Source organism: Heterocephalus glaber, unplaced genomic scaffold (assembly GCF_053883595.1).
Source record: "Heterocephalus glaber isolate CG9 unplaced genomic scaffold, H.glaber_assembly_v1.0 deba00001868, whole genome shotgun sequence".
Taxonomy (NCBI): domain Eukaryota; kingdom Metazoa; phylum Chordata; class Mammalia; order Rodentia; family Bathyergidae; genus Heterocephalus; species Heterocephalus glaber.
The window spans coordinates 283,602-302,137 of NW_028258506.1; the positions used below are offsets into that span (position 1 = coordinate 283,602).

The 18,536-nt window shown below is 36.4% G+C and overlaps 1 long non-coding RNA gene across 1 annotated transcript in view; it reads right to left on the reverse strand.

Annotated features, from left to right (window-relative positions):
* The window catches only part of LOC147820492 (uncharacterized), a 64,680-nt gene that overhangs the window by 32,702 nt on the left and 13,442 nt on the right, over window positions 1–18,536 (reverse strand). Inside the window, exon 2 of the long non-coding RNA XR_015448459.1 lies at window positions 13,657–13,782. This is a non-coding gene — a long non-coding RNA (uncharacterized LOC147820492). The remainder of the gene's footprint in view (window positions 1–13,656; window positions 13,783–18,536) is intronic.

The window sequence follows — 18,536 nt, forward strand, 5'->3', positions numbered from 1 at the left end:
TAATGCAGAATCTCAAGCTCCTAGAAAAAGAAGAGGATAACAAACCCAAAGCTCATACAAGAAAGGAAATGATAAAGATCCAAGAAGAAATCAATGCATTGCAGACTAAGAGAAAGATACAAAAAAATCAATGAATCAAAGAGTTGGTTTTTTGAAGGAATAAATAAAATTGATAAACCTTTAGCAAACCTTATCAAAAAAAGGAAAGGAAAGGCTCAAATTCATGGAATTAAGAATGAAAAATGTGAAGCCACAACAAATCCAGCAGAAATTCAGAGGTTCATCTATACCTACTTTGAGAACCTGTTCTCTAATACAATGGAAAAGAGGGAAGAAATGGACAGATTCCTAGATACATACAAATTGCCAAAATTAAATGAAGAAGAATAGAAATTCTAAACACCCCAATTACAATGAGTGAAATTGAAAATGTAATAAAAATCTTACCAACAAGGAAAAACCCAGGTCCTGATGGCTTTAATGCTGAATTCTACAAAACATTTAAAGAAGAACCATCACCTTTAAACTCATCAAGGAAATTGAAAGGGAAACAAGGCTTCCAAATTCATTCCTGGAAGTGTTGCTTTGATTTCAAAACCAGGGAAATACCCAACCCAAAAAGAGAACTACAGACCAATCTCCCTAATGAACATAGATGCAAAAATCCTCAACAAGATACTGCCAAACAGAATACAGAGGATCATCAAGAAGATCATACACCCTGACCAAGTTGGATTTATCCCAGGGATGCAAGGATGGTTCAACATCCATAAATCAATAAATGTAATACACTATATTAACAGAGTCAAGGACGAAAACCACATGATCATCTCAATAGATGCAGAAAAAGCATTTGACAAAATCCAACACCCCTTCATGATAACCCTACAGAAAACTGGAATAGAAGGGCTTTATCTCAACCTGATTAAGGCTATCTATGAAAAACCAACAGCCAACATCATACTAAATGGTCAAACACTGAAAAGTTTCACGCTAAAATCAGGAACAAGACAAGGATGCCCACCATCACAACTCCTGTTCAATACTTTTCTGGAAACATTAGCCATAGCAATTAGAAAAGAGAAAGATATAAAAGGAATAAAGACAGGAAAGGAAGAAGTGAAACTGTCATTATTTGCTGATGATATGATCCTTTACATAGAAGATCCAAAAACCTCAGTCAAAAGTCTGCTAGACCCAATTGACAGTTTCACTAGAGTAGCTGGATACAAGGTCAACACTCAAAAAACAATAGCCTTCTTATACGCAAATAGTAGACCCATTGAGAGAGAAATTCGGGAAATAATTCCTTTTACAATAGCATCTAAAAAAATGAAATATCTAGGAATCAACATAACAAAGGAAGCAAAAGCCCTCTACACTGAAAACTACAGCTCTCTGAAAAAGGAGATCAAAGAGGATGTAAGAAAATGGAAAGATATCCCTTGTTTCTGTGTAGGAGGAACTAATAGAGTGAAAACGGCCATACTTCCAAAACTACTATATAGATTCAATGTAATGCCAATTGAAATTTCAACAATATATTTCACAGAACTAGAGAAAACGATCCAAAAATTTATTTGGAACCATAAGAAACGTAGAATAGCAAAAGTAATTCTAGGCAACAGAGACATGGTTGGGGGTGTCACAATGCCCAACTTGAAACAATACTACAAAGCTGCTGTGATAAAAATAGCATGGTACTGGCAAAGAAACAGGCCCAAAGATCAGTGGAATAGATTAGAAGATGCAGAAACAACTCCAGACATACTCAGCCACCTCATCTTTCACAAAGGAGCCAACAACCCTCATTGGAGGAAAGATCGCCTATTTAATAAATGGTGTTGGAAAAATTGGATTTCAACCTGCCAAAGATTAAAACTAGACCCATACCTATCACTGTGCACTAAACTAAGATCGAAGTGGATTAAAGATCTAAATATTAAGCCAGAAACACTAAACTTCCTGGAAGATAAATTAGGTAGAACTCTTGATGACATTGGCATAGGAAAAGTCTTTATGAACAAATTTTCAGTAGCACGGGAGCTAGCAGAAAAAATCAACAACTGGGATCTCATCTTATGAAAAAGCTTCTGCACTGCAAGAGAAATTACCAACAGAGCTAAGAGACAACCTACAATGTGGGAAGAAATTTTTAGCAGCTGTACCTCAGACAAAGGTCTACTATCAAGAATATACAAAGAACTGAAAAAAATCATACCCCCCAAATTCAAAGATACAATTCAAAAATGGGCATCCGAAATGAATAGATATTTCTCAGACAAAGAAGTAAAAACAGCAAGTAAATACATGAAAAAATGTTCAACATTGCTGGTCATTGGGGAAATGCAGATGAAAACAACACTGAGATTCCACCTCACCCCACAAAGATTGGCTGCTATCAAGAAATAACAAATGCTGGTGGGGGCGTGGAGAGAGAGGAACCCTTCTCCATTTTTAGTAGGAATATAGATTGGTGCAACCACTGTGGAAATCAGTATGGCGATACCTCAAAGAACCAGGACTACAGTTCCCATTTGACCCCCCTATTCCCCTGCTGGGAATCTTCCCCAAAGAATTAAAAGAATCATACCACAGTGATATATGTGCACCTATGTTTATAGCAGCACAGTTTGTAATAGCTAAAGCTTGGAAACAGCCCAAGTGCCCCTCAACTGGAAACTGGATAAAGAAGGTGTGGTTTTTCTATAAAATGGAGTACTACTCAGCCATAAAGAATGAGAAAGTAGAGACATTTATAGCTAAATGGATGCATATCGAGGCCATACTCTTAAGTGAAATATATAGGACACACATGTGTAAATACCGAATAGTTTCTCTAGTGTGAGAAATTAAAAGTGCAAATAAGGATGAAAAACAATTAAAATGAATAATTGATAATTTGAAATAAGAAAAGGTCCAAGGGTTAGGGGATGGTGGGAGGGGAAGGGGAATGGGAAGAAGGGAAATGAAAAATTATGAGAAAGAAAAAAATGGAATCAAACTTTGTGTAAACAGGGAAGGGTGGAGGGGGTAAATGGTGCACAGGTAATGGGAGAAAAAACAAAAACTAAGATTCATCATGTTCTGATACATACACCCAATGATAAATGTAAATGTATTTTATACCTAAAATGTACCAATAAATATATATATATATAAATTTAAAAAAAAAAGAACTCATGCCCCCTCCACAAAACTCCTAAAGGTCTTAAATTCACATCAAAACTTTAAACCCAGCCTCTGCATCTTTCATTTTAACCTATAAATTGCATTTCCTCCCACCACCTATGAAGCAACAATACTGGTGGGCAACAGATCTCAACTTCAAACATATGTGTCAGACCTGCAACCTGACACACTTTAGGAAAAGACAACATAGATCAACCATTTGAAACACTACCTTAAATATACAATTTCAGCTCATAATCACCTGATTTCTCTGAGTGCACAAAGTCCACTCTTGAGAGTACATAATAAAATCCCTATCTAATAAAGCCTTTTTGTGTCTCTTATTGACTCAGAATGAAAATTTTTTCCCTGCAATAGGTCAGCAAATCTGCAGACTTATTCCATACGGGAATGGTAGTTTCCTTATTTCAGCCACAGTGACTCTCAGATCCAGCCCAGTGACCCTGCTTCACATACTTACAAGCCTTTGGGGCCTTCTTCAGCCTTGATATGAACACTGAGTCTGATAGTCACTGCCTGATGTGAAAAATCATGAGAAGAGGAAATGCTGGCATAGATTCCACTGAACCAGTGCCATCAAACTGAAGTCATGGAGACAAATGCTGATTATTGACTATTATATGACTGGGGAGGCTTAATGAACAGACCACATAATTAGACGAATTAGTCCACTCTATCCCAATCTCCAGGGGCCTTCTAATTATTAGTGGAGGACAAAGAAATGATAATGAATGTCCACCAAATTATAGGAATTGTTCCTCTATTCAGAAGGAAGTTCTGGATTCTATTTACTGGGTGTTTCTTTTCTTTTTTCCTTTTCTATCAAAATCCATCTGTACTTTACTTCCATTGTTTCCATTGAGGTAAATATATATTCCTCAGGCCATAGATGAAGATTCAGCAGAGGATTCAGCAGTGGAACAGTCCATGAAAGACAAGTGACACATGAATTTTCTGAGAATTTCCTGAGATGGAATTCTGAGACATGTGATAAAATAGTTGGCCCCTTATTGCTTGAACACAGTTACAAAAAGAAAACACATCCTGGGTCAAATGGGACCTCTAGCACTAGTTCTTTGAGGTATATCCATACTGATTTCCACAGTGGTTGCACCAGTCTGCATTCCCACCAAAAATGGAGAAGGGTTCCTTTCTCCCCACATCCTCACCAGCATTTCTTATTGATTGATTTCTTGATAGCAGCCATTCTTTCTGGGGTGAGGTGGAATCTCAGTGTTGTTTTCATCTGAATCTCTGGAATGACCAGTGATGTTGAACACTTTTTCATATATTTATTTGCTGCTTTTACTTCTTTGCCTGAGAAATGTCTGGTCATTTCAGGTGCCCATTTTTGAACTGGGTAACAATAAAAGAATTTAAGCAAAAAAAAAAGAACTAAGATACATCATGTACAGGTACAAGTACCCAAAAATAAATGTAAATGTACTGTATACCTAAAATGTACCAATAAAAGAATTTAAAGAAAAAAAAGAAAAAAAAACTGTGAGAGATGATTAATAAAGAATAAACTCTCAGAACCATAAAAAAAAGAAAACATATCCTAGTTAAGCACTGTGTAAGAACAAGGACAGCATTCTTTTACACTTCAACAAAACAAGAGTTTCTTAATTTTGAAATATTTCTAAGTGATTTCCTTTCCTTGCTACAGTGGCTTGTGAATTCTATGTCAACATTTTTCTAATCACAAATCCTCTTGAACTAGTATTCTACATGAAACATTTTAAAGTTGAGGGAAAAAAGGAGGATGCTAGTAGAATATATTACTATGTGCTTTTTTTGACTCCTGCTTAATCTGTGTATTAAGATTAATGGTTAATATTGAACTTTTTGTGTTCTAAAGCATGTGAGCCCCCCCATCCTCTATTTATGACTTAGAGTGTTAGCCCCAAGAATATCTCAAAATTGAAGGTTTCTGTCCCAACATTCTTATGCCCAATTAGGATATGTTTATATCAATTCTTTCTGACACATTTATTGCAATCCTCTTCCTTCAGCTACCTGAAGAAAACACAGGCTTATTAGTGAGCTCCATTATGATTCAACTGGGAAAAAGGCAAACTAAAAATAAAAAGAGAGAGAGAGAAAAATGAAAAAATAGAAGTACCTGGGCTTTTTCCTCATTTGTATTTGGAGATTATCAGTGCTAAATTTAATAGAGCATTTGCATAAAGTACTTAAAATCTTTAAGAAAGCTCAGATAGGGGATTTGACTTCCTTTATCAAAATATTTCCTGAGAATATTTTTAAACACTTAGTCTCTATTCAATTTGACACTTATTTAATCAGAATATCTTCATTTGAAATTCTTAATGATATTTTCTTATACTAGGGTTAACAAACGCTACCTTATTGTATTTCCTGACATGTATAAAATAACTTCTTAGTATCACCTATTATTACTATCAATAATTCCCACCACCTAAAAAGTAAATAGGTAAGAATATAAGCTTCATAATTTTCTCCCACCTCTACCCCAGTACTGGGTATTGAACTCAGGACCTTGCACTTGGAAGGAAGGCTCAGCAACACTGAGCTAAATCTCTGGCCCCATAACTGATTCTCCATAAAGATTGAAATTATAATCTATGAAACTTTAGGTTTTGGTTACTCTGCATGATTCTGTTCTCCCGCACATCTATTCCCAAAGGAAAATGACTGTCAAGAATTTAGGTGAGCAAATTTTCCTCTCAATCATCACAACTCGGTATAGGTTTATGTATTCATAAACAGTTTGCTTCAAAGCTTATCCAAAATATATCTAACATTGGCTGAGTATCTAAAAACAGTTTTTCTTAAAAATATATTTTAAAAATATTTAAAGCTCTTTCAAACAGTCTACAATATCTATTGCTCTGAAATGTGCTAGTTTACTTCCTCATGGAAATATAAGCTGGTCTGTGTAGTGCTCTCTGGATGTGAGATAAATTCTCAGCTTATCATGACAATCCTTATAAAATTCTTGTTCCTTTCATTATATCACAAAAGTGAGAATTTTCAGATAATATGTGGGTGGAGGATGTGTAGTCTGAACTCCGACAATTAATGTATATTCAATTTTCCTATTAATCAGTTTCATTTTTGACCCCCTCATAAGTCTTTATCCAATGCATCACATTATTTGTTTTCATCAACTTTCCCATTGCTATGACACAATATCCAAAATATACAACTTAAAGGAAGTGAAGTATATTTTAGCTCATAATTACAGTCCCTGGTTGGCTGGCTTCAAGAGAGAAACAGCATGGTGGGAGGGTATTGGAGAGAGAAACTTCCCACATAATAGAGGTAAGGAAGCAGAGAGAGCAGGGAGGAGGAAGGAAGAGATACATACCCTTCAAATCACACCCCAATGACCTCTCTCTAACCAAACCCACCTCCTAACAGGAGGTCAGCTGAGCACCTCCATGGTTCATATGCCTTCCAGAAGGACAGCCTCTGAGTTCATGAGAGTTTTGGGGATCATTCTGGATATAAACCATAATATTTGTCTTAAGATTTATTTTAAAACATATCCCTGAGTTAATTCCAGTAATACTTCTTGCATAATTAGTGACTGAGACATTTTATCTCACATGGGTAATATTTTCACTTGGTTCCAGTAGAGGAGACTGTACCCTGGAATGAGTGTTATGAAATCCACATTATAGTCCTGTAGCACTGTCCTGCTACTAAGCATACAATGTGTATACGCCTCTCCAACTCTCTTTCCTCTTTATGCTTGATGGAAATGCAAATAATATCACCCATCTCCACAATGTATGCGCACCTAAGTTTGACACTTGATTAGTCACTCTAGTGTTCTTTTTTCAAATCAAGCAAATTATCATTATGCAAATAGCAAGTATATTGATGGATAAAGGTTTAAAAGGACTTTAGAACCTGGAATAATGTAAAACACCAAAATGTACCTCATCCACTTCACAACATTAACCCCTTCCTTTTATGTATAATTTACTATTTTTATACCTATGAGTATCTTTGCTTTGACTTTGAATAATCAAGTGTTTTATCTGTTGCCATTAAATAAACATACAAGACTCTTGTGTACATAATATACACACCAGCCAGAGCCATTTTACCTTGTCTCCAGCTGTATGGGATATTCCTAAAAGGGGTAAAAGGACAAGGGAAAAGTCAACAAGAGTCTTAATGCAATAATGGCTATGCCCAATTATTTTGACCCAAGGAAATGTCTATTCATGTTTAACAATTGTTTTTTGTGATAGGATAGAGAAAGGATCTGAAGAATCAGAAATGAAATCAGTCTGTCAATCTTGTCAAAATTAAAGCATATAGTTGTACAAAGGCAAAAGTAAAATGCTCCTTTACAGAAGAATAAAGATGACAACTTCAGATTTCAGGATATTCTACTTCAAAGGTTTGAAATTGAATCTTTTATCATTAGTGCCAATAATATTTAAGATTCATTTTAACTTTGTTATACACCTATCATCTATTAATAAGAGGTATACACATTGTCTGTTTAATTCATACTCAATGATGTTGTATGAAAAAAAAAATCATCTCAGATACCAATGCAGTCACAGAGATAGAAACAACCTGCCATGTTACAGGAATTTTAAAGAACAGATTAAAAATCCAGAATTAAATTGTAAAACTCTGTTTTTGGTTCATGAATCTTTTCCTTTGCTTACTAAGAATCAATAAGTTTCCGGGAGAGATCCAGAGTTGTAAACCACAATTATTTCTCAGAAACATCAAACTCTTTCCAATTTCCTGAGAAGGAATGAAATCAAACCCTGAGTTGATTTCTTTGGTTAAGATTGAGAAATATAGCTACATGGAAAGCTTGGAGTAGGGAGCAATAAAAAGGTCAGCTCTAACCATTGTGGGCCTTCTCTTTCTTTGAGTATTACCTCTATTCTCAGACATCCTACCCACAATGGATGCAGCAGGTGTAAGCTCATCTCTTCACTGTGATCTACTTGGAACCTCTGAAAGGTATGGCTCAGTGTAAAAAGTCTCCCATCCTGGAAATACAGGGAAGTGAAATGATGGCTTGAAATTTCAGAGACTATGTGCAGGATTCATCTGGCAAAGTGCCCTGTATTTGACGTTAGACAGCTGTAAGGGAACTCTTCTTTCTTTTCTACCAAAAACTTATAGTTAAATACACAAAAAGCTTTTCACTTTTTGCTTTTAAAGTAATATAGGAGTTCATATATAAGGAACATTGTGTAAATACATTGCAACAAGTTACATAGAATACAGCATTCAGATGCTGCTATTTAGGAATTGCTCAATATTGGTTCATGATGATATGGTTATTTTCAACTTGATCATCACCATCATAACCTTTCTGAGGTTCTGATGAAATGGTTCACAGATACCCATAATTTTCTATCATAGATTAGATGCCTATGATATGTAGAAACTGGGTGGAAAGGGAGGAAAATTTTGACTGAGACTTTTGTGTCCCTCATGACAACCAAAATGATAAATTTCACCTTCTTCATATTTGAAACCGCACACAATGCTATCATTCCACCTCACCATCAAAACTGTCTTCTATATCTTCATGATATATAACAATGATTCAAATCAATTCTACTCCACCCATTTTCCCTTTCAACATTTAACTGAGTTAGATTTTGTCTCTGATTGTGTCAAAAAATATGATCCTAATTCCTCATCTACCTGAGAACCATTTAAGATGCTAGATCAACCCAGAGAATCAACAATGCCAGATACGACCCTCCTGATTCAAAAATCATGAAGCAGGAAACACAGAAATGGTGCCTACTGGACTAAAAAAATCCAAATGAAAGCCTGGAGGAAGAGATTGATTATGGACTATTTATTATAGGACCTTGGAAGCCCAGTGCTCATACTTATGATTATGCAAGGTGACCCATGTCATCCTGACCCTAAAGACTTGTTAAAATTACTGGAATGTGAAGACAAGACAGAGAAAATGAGTGTCCACAAAAGTCTTTGGATCTTCCTCTCCTCGGAAGGAATCTGAAGTGTATTATTTACAGTTTTAATTTATTCTTTAAAAAATAAGTACTCAAAAAACTGTTCATAGATGTAATGGCAGAAAACTTCCAAAGTAGAGGAAAAGAGCGTGACATACAGATAAATGAGGCATATAGGACTCCAACTAGCCTTGATCAAAATAATCTACATATAAAATTCTGTCCTCACATTTGCTCATTCGGCTCTGTAGATCTTCAATGGAATTTTTAATGTCCAGGAAATCTGTTTGCATTTCTTTTATGGATTCCATTTGTTTCCTGTGTTGGGATTCCATCATGTTCCTCAGCTCCTCTATTTTTTTATCTGTGTCCTCTCTAGATTTAGTAATCATATCTTGCACTATGGCACAATCTCTGCTGTTATCTGAGTAATTATTTCTGATTTCATTTCTTCCAGATCCTCTTTTGTTGCCAGTTCACAGAGTCCAAATGGTTGAGTATCCAAGTGTTCTATCTCATTTTCCTTTGGGGTTGCTGTAGGTGATCTGGAAGTCTGGTTTTGAGACTTGTTTACATGTCCTCTCATTTTGACTGGGGGAGAGGAGCCCCTACCTCTGTGCTGGGAGTAGTGGAACAGCAGCCCAGAATCCCTGCCCTCTGTGCTTGAGGTGGTGGAACAGCGGCCCAGAAGCCCATTCCTCAGCACTGGAGGTGGTGCAATGGCAGCGTGGAAGCCCCTTCCTCTGCTCTGGGAGTGGGGGAATGGCAGCCCAGAAGCCCCTTCCTCTGCTCTGGAAGAGGTGGTATGGTGGCCTGGAAGTTCCTACCACTGCACTGGGAGTAGTGGTATGGCAGCCTGGAAGCCCCTTCCTCTGCACCACTAAGATGGAAAACACAGAAGAAATGGACAGATTCCTAGATACATATGATTACCAAAGTTGAAAAAGAACTAAAAATTCTAAACAATCCAATATCAATCAATGAAATGGAAAACATAATTAAAAACTTACCAACTAAGAAGAGCCCAGGTCTTGATGGTTTCACTGCTGAAATCTACAAGATATTTACAGAGGAACTACTGCCACTACTGTTTAAACTCCTCAATTAAATTGAAAGGGAAGCAATACTCCTGAATACATTTCTGGAAGCAAGCATCACGCTGACCCGCAAAGCAGAGAAAGACCCAACGAAAAAAGAGAACTATAGGCCAATCTCAATAATGAACATAGCCCAGGGATGCAAGGATGGTTCAACATCCATAAATCAATAACTGTAATACACTATATTGATAGAGTCAAGGACAAAAACCATATCCTCATCTCAACAGATGCAGGAAAGGCATTTGACAAAATCCGGCACCCATTCATGATAAAAACGCTACAGAAAATTGGAATAGAAGGTCTTTAGCTCAACCTGATTAAGGCTATCTACGAAAAACCAACAGCCAACATCATACTAAATGGTCAAAAACTGAAAACTTTCATGCTAAAATCAGGAACAAGACAAGGATGCCCAGTATCATTACTCCTGTTCAATATAGCTCTGGAAACACTAGCTATAGCAACTAGAAAAGAGAAAGAAATAAAAGGAATAAAGACAGGAAAGGAGGAAGTGAAACTGTCATTATTTGCTGATGATATGATACTTTACTTAGAAGACCGAAAAACCTCAGTCAAAAGTCTTCTAGACCTAATTGACAGATTCAGTAGAGTAGCTGGATACAAGGTCAACACTCAACAGAAAATGGCCTCCTTATATGCAAATAGCAGACCCATTGAGAGAGAAATTAGGGAAATAATTCCTTTTACAATAGCATCTAAAAAAATGAAATATCTAGGAATAAACCTAAAAATGGAGCAAAAGACCTCTACACTGAAAACTCTAGCACTCTGAAGGAGGAGATCGAAGAGGATATAAGAAAATGGAAAGATATCCTTTGTTCTTGGGTAGGAAGAACCAATATAGTGAAAATGGCCATACTTCCAAAACTACTATATAGATTTAATGTTATACCAATTGAAATTCCAACAATATACTTCATAGACCTAGAGAAAACAATCCAAAAATTAATTTGGAACCAGAAGAAACATAGAATAGCAAAAGCAATTCTGGGCAACAGAGGCATGGCTGAGGGTATCACAATCCCCAACTTGAAACTATACTACAAAGCTACAGTGATAAAAACATCATGGTACTGGCAAAGAAACAGACCCGAAGATCAGTGGAATAGATTAGAAGATGCAGAAACAACTGCAGAAATACTCAGCCACCTCATCTTTGACAAAGGAGCCAATCACTCTCATTGGAGAAAAGATAGCCTGTTCAATAAATGGTGTTGGAAAAACTGGATTTCAACCTGCCAAAGATTAAAACTAAACCCATACCTATCACCGTGCACTAAAATAAGATTGAAGTGGATTAAAGAGCTAAATATCAAGACAGAAACAGTAAATTTGCTGAAAGATAAGTTAGGTAGAACTCTCAATGACACTGGCCTAGGAAAAGACTTTATGAACAAAACTTCAGTAGCAGGGGAACTAGCACAAAGAATCAACAACTGGGACTTCATCTTATTAAAAAGCTTCTGCACTGCAAGAGAAACTACAAACAGAGCTAAGAGACAACCAACAATATGGGAAGAAATTTTTAGCAGCTGTACCTCAGACAAAGGTCTACTATCTAGCATATATAAAGAATTGAAATAAATCAGACCCCCCAAATTCAAAGACCCAATTCAGAAATGGACATCTGAAATGAACAGACATTTCTCAGACAAAGAAGCAAAAGCAGCAAATAAATATATGAAAAAATGTTCAATATCACTGGTCATTGGAGAGATGCAGATGAAAACAACACTGAGATTACACCTCACCCTGCAAAGAGTGGCTGCTGTCAAGAAATCAAGAAATAACAAATGCTGGCAGGGGTGTGGAGAGAAAGGAACCCTTCTCCATTGTTGGTGGGAGTGCAGAATGGTGCAACCACTGTGGAAATCCGTATGGAGATACCTCAAAGAACTAGTACTAGAGGCCCCATTTGACCCAGCTATTCCTCCACTGGATATCTTCCCAATAGAATTAAAAGAATCATACCACAGCGATATATGTGCACCTTTGTTTATAGTGGCACAATTTGTAATAGCTAAGGATTGGAAACAGCCCAAGTGCCCATCAACTGGAAAGTGGATAAAGAAGATGTGGGGGTTTTTATAAAATGGAGTACTACTCAGCCATAAAGAATGAGAAACTAGAGTCATTTATAGCTAAATGCATGCATATTGAGGCCATGCTCTTAAGTGAAATAAATAGGACACACAAGTGTTTATACTGAATATTTTCTCTAGTGTGAGAAACTGAAAGTGAAAATAAGGATGAAAATGATTAAAATGAATAATTGATAATTTGAAATAGGAAAAGGTCCAAAGGTGGAGGGGTGGCAGGAGGGGAAGGGGAAAGGGAAGAAAGGAAAGGAAAAATTATGAGAAAGAAAAAAATGGAAATGAAATCTATGTAAATAGGGAAGGGTGGTGTGGGTGAAGGGTGCATAGGTAATGGGGAAAAAAAAATAAGAACTAAGATACATCATGTTCAGGTACAAACACCCATTGATAAATGTAAATGTAAGGTATACCTAAAATGTACCAATTAATATATAAATTAAAAACACAAGAAGGTATTTTGATACACTCGAGCAAGTGCTTATAAAATTTGTATCTTTTATATGTGCATTGAGTATGTACCACATGCAAGCAAAGTGCTGGGTATTTCAGACACTGTCCTTAAATAAATCTACTTTGGACAAAAAAAAATAATGAACATAGAAGCAGAAATCTTTAATAAAATATTGGCAAGTAGAATGCAGAAGATCATCAAGAAGATCATACACCCTGACCAAGTGGGATTCATCCCAGGGATGCAGGGATGCTTCAAAATATGCAAATCAATCAATGTAATACAATGTCAATAGAGCCAGGGCATTGAATTTCTTCCAATTCAACATTTACATTATCCTTAATACTTGATGCTTGACAAGTTTTCATAGGTGTTAATCTCATTCTCCAAAGATTATCAGTTAAAAGGGAGGATGTCCCACATGTTAGAGGTTGAAGCATTATGGGCAAGTGGTGAGACTCTGAATACCTGCATGCTTGAACTGTAGAATTGCATGCCATCCAACAACCTCTGGTCCTTGTTAATCGTATGTCAGGGATTTCAACGACATCTCATTCATCACCCTTATGTGGTTGTGGATAGAATTTCAAAACTTTTGAGAAGATACATTTCCTACTCAGAAAATACTCATCATAAAGTTGAAATGGCTTTTGTTTTAAGGAAAAGACTTCCCCACACTCATCTTTCTGGAATTTCTTCTATACTCCTAGTCTGACTTTACACTTTTCCTGACATAAAGCAAGTTATAAGCTTGGAGTTACTAGGATTATTCCAGCACAGTATGAGTTCTAGTTTTTTGGGTTGAAGAATTAGTGTTTAATCTCTTTTCATACCTTATGGCTTCCTTCCTCTTAAAGTCGGTGATCATTAGCTTCAAAAAGAAATCCATCTGATATTGTTAGTGACTTTCCAACTTCATGCTGATAGTGCAAAAGGCTGGATAGGTCACGTCAGAGTATCTGCAAGAGGCAAATGAAGAAAGAGGAATCCTCTATGCAGCTCGCTTTTGCACAGCACTTTATTTTATATTATTTCCCCTTCATTGCTGAATTAGGACCAGAGGAACTGTGGGTCACAGGGAGAAACAATAAAATGACTCCCAGTGGGGGGTCGATGGCCCCATTTGAACAAGATGCCCAAACAGCGCAGAAAGGCCTTCATTCTAGGGTTCAAACTTTCAGGGATTCTTGTATTTGAAAACTGTTTATGGAATTTCTTCCATGCAACAACATGGGTGGGCACTGGGGAAACAAAAATTTTGCAGGAAACACTTCCTGCCCTCCAGAAACATGGAAGAAAATCTAAAACTTTCCTTAACTTATTAGGTACTATCACATCGGTGGCCCAGTGAGAAGCACAGTAAAGTTTAGCTAACCCTAATAGGTCTGGCTAAAATATGAGCCCCAGTGCCACTCACTGAAGTCCACAAATGCCCCAGTAGCCTCTTAAAGTATAAGAAGCTAAAAAAGGATATGACTTGTTTCTTTGTCCTTCAGAAACCTTGAGTGGTAAATTAGCTGGGCATGGTGGCACATACCTGTAATCTCAGCACTCCGGGAGGCTGAGGCAGGAACATCCCAAGTTCACTCCCAGCCTGGGTAACTTACAAGTTAGCAAGATCCCATCTCAAAACATAAAATAAAAAGAACTGGTGATGTATATCAGTCAGATGCCCTTTGTTCAATCCTCAGTACTTGGAAAGAAAAGGAAATAAACAGAAAAGGGAGGCTTAACAGGAATACAGACAAAAGAGAAATATGGAAAGTGGGAAGATGAAAAACCAGTAATAATGATGTCAATAAATTATAAAAGTCATGCACACAAGAACAACAGTAAATACACAAACATAAACAATCTCTATCTCTCAGAAGGTTTTTCAGTGTGCAGTAAATAGCACTATTGCTTAAGAGCCTGTGACATGGACTAAACAGGCATGCATACCAGATGAGTCAACTAGTATGTGAGGAGTAGGCATTTTTCACATGTTTATTTCATTTACTCCTCTCAAAGATTCTGCTGAACTAACTCATTCTCGTTAACAAATGAGATGAAGGCTCCAAGTAATCAAGAAACATTCAAAATAAATCATGAATATGAAATTCAAGATGCTAAATTAACTTAAGTATCTGATTTTGGTTCTATCTTCGACTTTCAGAGCTGCTTGGGAACCATTTCCTTGGTGGGATACATTATAATAAATCTATAAATGGCATGCAAGCATTTCCTAATACTACTCTAATCTTATTACAGGCATGATACTCCTAATTCAGAGAAAGCAATTTGGCCAAATTCAAACACAAACTGAAACTACAAATTTCACTGTGCTCAAGGATAGGGATCCTGTTTGATTTAATTCCAAGGTCCTGAAGACACTGCAAACTCTCAAGTGAGAAATGCAATATCAATCAGAATGATTTAAAAATGGCAGACTGCTGTGCATTCTGTTTCTGTTCAATGGTCCTCGTGCTCAGTCTCTTAAGGTAGTGGAAATGTCACAGTAGATTCTTCACTCTCATCTTTCTTCTCTCCAACTCCTGCCCCTTTCCTTTCTCCTCAGAGTGAACACGGCAGTGTCTGCTTGTGACCCACATACTGCACTGCTCACAGGCACACACATTCCCATTCCAGTTACTTCCCTGTCTTAGAATATTTGGGGATGGCCAAGTCACACAGTAAGCAAAGCCCTGGCATAACTCACATGGCTAGGGACAACGCTTAGATAGTCTCTTCACTTGTGTTTCTTTAAAAAGTTATCCCCAAATAATCTGAATCTATTTAAAAGGCATGATGAAATACCTCCTTTTATACAATTTGATTCTTCATGGTCTGTTTTTATTATATATTGAAATTCAAGCTAGATTTCCTGCTTGGGTCTTTATTTTGAACTTGCATCTACTTTATCATTGAATATCTTGCAGTGGAGCTTGGTATAATTTTCCCTTCATGTGTACATGCTTCACATTTCATGCTTTGAAAGCCTCTAGAAGGAGGCAGGAACTCCTTGACTTACTCATGTGTCTTTACAGTTAGGGACAAGGGATATGGAAAATACAGTTGAACTGTGCTGTTTATAAGCTGAAAACCATGCACAACTTAGTTAACATCTCCAAATCTTAGATTCTTCATATATAAAGGGATTATAGTATTCATCTTATAGATTCATCATAAGATTATATGACACAAGTTATTTCAAAGAGATACTAAACTTTTGATTAAAAAGTATTATTTGATTGATCATATTTTCTACTATCTAACCCAGTGCTTAAAAATAAAGGCCTCAATAACTTACTAATGATTTTAAAACTGAGAGACTTAAATTTCAAACTTTAACTCCTACCATACTAATTAGCAACACTCACAACCTAAATTTCCCAGAAAATTCCACATTTGCTTCTATGTGATCCAGTTGGCTATTAGAAGAATTATCATACTTTAGTTTATTTTATGTTTTCTGATTCTTCCTGTACACTTCCAACTGCTTTTAGAATAAGATGGAGACCAAAGGACCCTACAGAAAGATACCTGTGCATATGTTAATGTAAAAAAAGATGCCATGTATATCATCAGAAAACGTGCACTTGATTGTAAGCTCTGCCATAAACTAGTGCCATAACTATAGGCAAAATAATTAGCATATATATATATCAGTTAATATAACCATGAAATGGGTTTAAAACCACTTGATATCACAAGACATTTGTAAAGATGGTATGCAATAAAATTTTCCCATGTGTGAAAATCCATTTGACTTCTGTGATGTGGAAATGTAGGCTTTCTGTTATGCTTCATGCTGTTGATGACACCTTGGTGCTATTCTCCTTTAAACAAAATCCTGTTTAGTCTGATTTTCTTTATTTTCTGGTGTAATTCACAAGGATGTAATGACCATTTATGTCTCTTTTAATTAGTTTTGGTTTGAAATTTACTTTGTCTGCAAATAAGACTGCTACCCCTACCTTTTTCTGGGTTCCTGTTGCGTGGAGAGCCATTTTCCATCCTTTTGCTTTCAGTCTATGAATTTCTTTTTGAGTTAGGTGTATTTCTTGTATACAGCATATTGCTAGATTTTGCTTCTTAATCCATTCTGCCAGTCTACTTCTTTTGATTGGTGAATTGAGGCCATTAACATTGGTAGTTATAAGTGATAGATACTGACTCATCTTTGTCATGATGTTTTACTGTTGTTGGCTCTTTTATTTCTTATTTTATCCCCTTTCACTTTAGTGTCTTACCTTGCATGGTGCCTTCTCTTTGCTGAGCCTTATGGAGTTGTGACCTTCATTGTCTTTTTCTAGGATATTGCTTTAAATTGTTTGGAGTGCTGGTTTGGTGTTCATGAAATTTCTCAGGTGTTCTTTGTTGTGGAAGTATCTAATTTCTCCATTGATTTTGAAAGATAATTTTCCAGGATACAACAGTCTAGGCAGGAGGTTATTTTCTTTGAGGGATTGAAATACTTCACTCCAGTCTCTCCTTGACTTGAGGGTTTGTGTTGAGAAGTTTCCTGTGTTCTGATGGGCTCTCCTTTGTAGGTGATTTGTTTCTTTTCTCTAACTGCTTGTAGGATTTTGTTCTTCTGTTGAGTTTCTGGGATCTTGACTATTATATGTCTAGGTGTAGATTGTTTTTTATTGTGGCTAGTTGGAGTTCTATATGCCTCACTTATCTGTGTGTCAAATTCTTTACTTCTGCCTGGGAAGTTTTCTATTATTACTTCTGTGAATGGTTTTTTTTTTTTAATGTCATTTGTACTTTCTCCTGCTATGTAGTGGAGTCCTATCAGTCTTATGTTATTCATTTATTCATCATCTAGCAGCTGCTGGATTGATTTTTCATGGTCCCTTACTATATTTAAGAAATTTCCATTTTTATGGTCACTAACAGCAATCCTGTCTTCTATCTCTGATATTCTATCTTCACATTTGCTCAATCTTCTGTGAATACTTTCAATGGGGTTTTTAATCTCCGGGATATGTGTTTGAATCTGCTTCATTGATTCCATTTCTTTCTTATGTTGAATGTTCATGATTTCCATTTCTTTCTTATGCTGGACATTCATGGCTTCCAGAATGGTCCTGAGCTCATCTTTTTCTTTTATCTGTTTCTGTTCTAGAGTCTTTAATCATATCTTTCATTCTGTTCAACATCTCTGTAGTTATCTTGGAAGTTATTTCTGTTTTGAATTTGTCTAGAGCCTCATTCATCAGTTTTGTTACTTCCTGTGCTATCAGTTCAGGGTGTCCAGGTGGTTGATTATCAGACTTTTGCATCTCATTTCCCCCAGGAATTGCCTTTTGCGGGGTGGAAGTCTGGGTTTGTGACTTTCTTAAATGCCTTCTCATTTTTGTTTTTGGTACTGTCCTTGGTTTAGTTCCTGGGTTGATATTTTGACGTTGTTTATGTAAGTACCTTTGTTGATGTATTTAAAACCCTTATGGAATGATTGCTTCTCAGAGATGTCTTTTAGATATATCTGGTCTATAGGTTTTGAATCTCTAATGACTCTGAGGCTATCTCATTTTCATTATACCAGGAAGGAAAACTGTTCAGATCAATCACAACATCTTAGCCCAAGTCATACAATCAGCAGCACCACAGCATCAAATACCTCTTAGAGAATGACAATTTGTGGTAGTTATTAATCTATCACCTTTAAAAAATAAAGGGCCTCCTTCAAGGCGTGTCTCTGCTGTCATAGTAGACAATGTGGGCA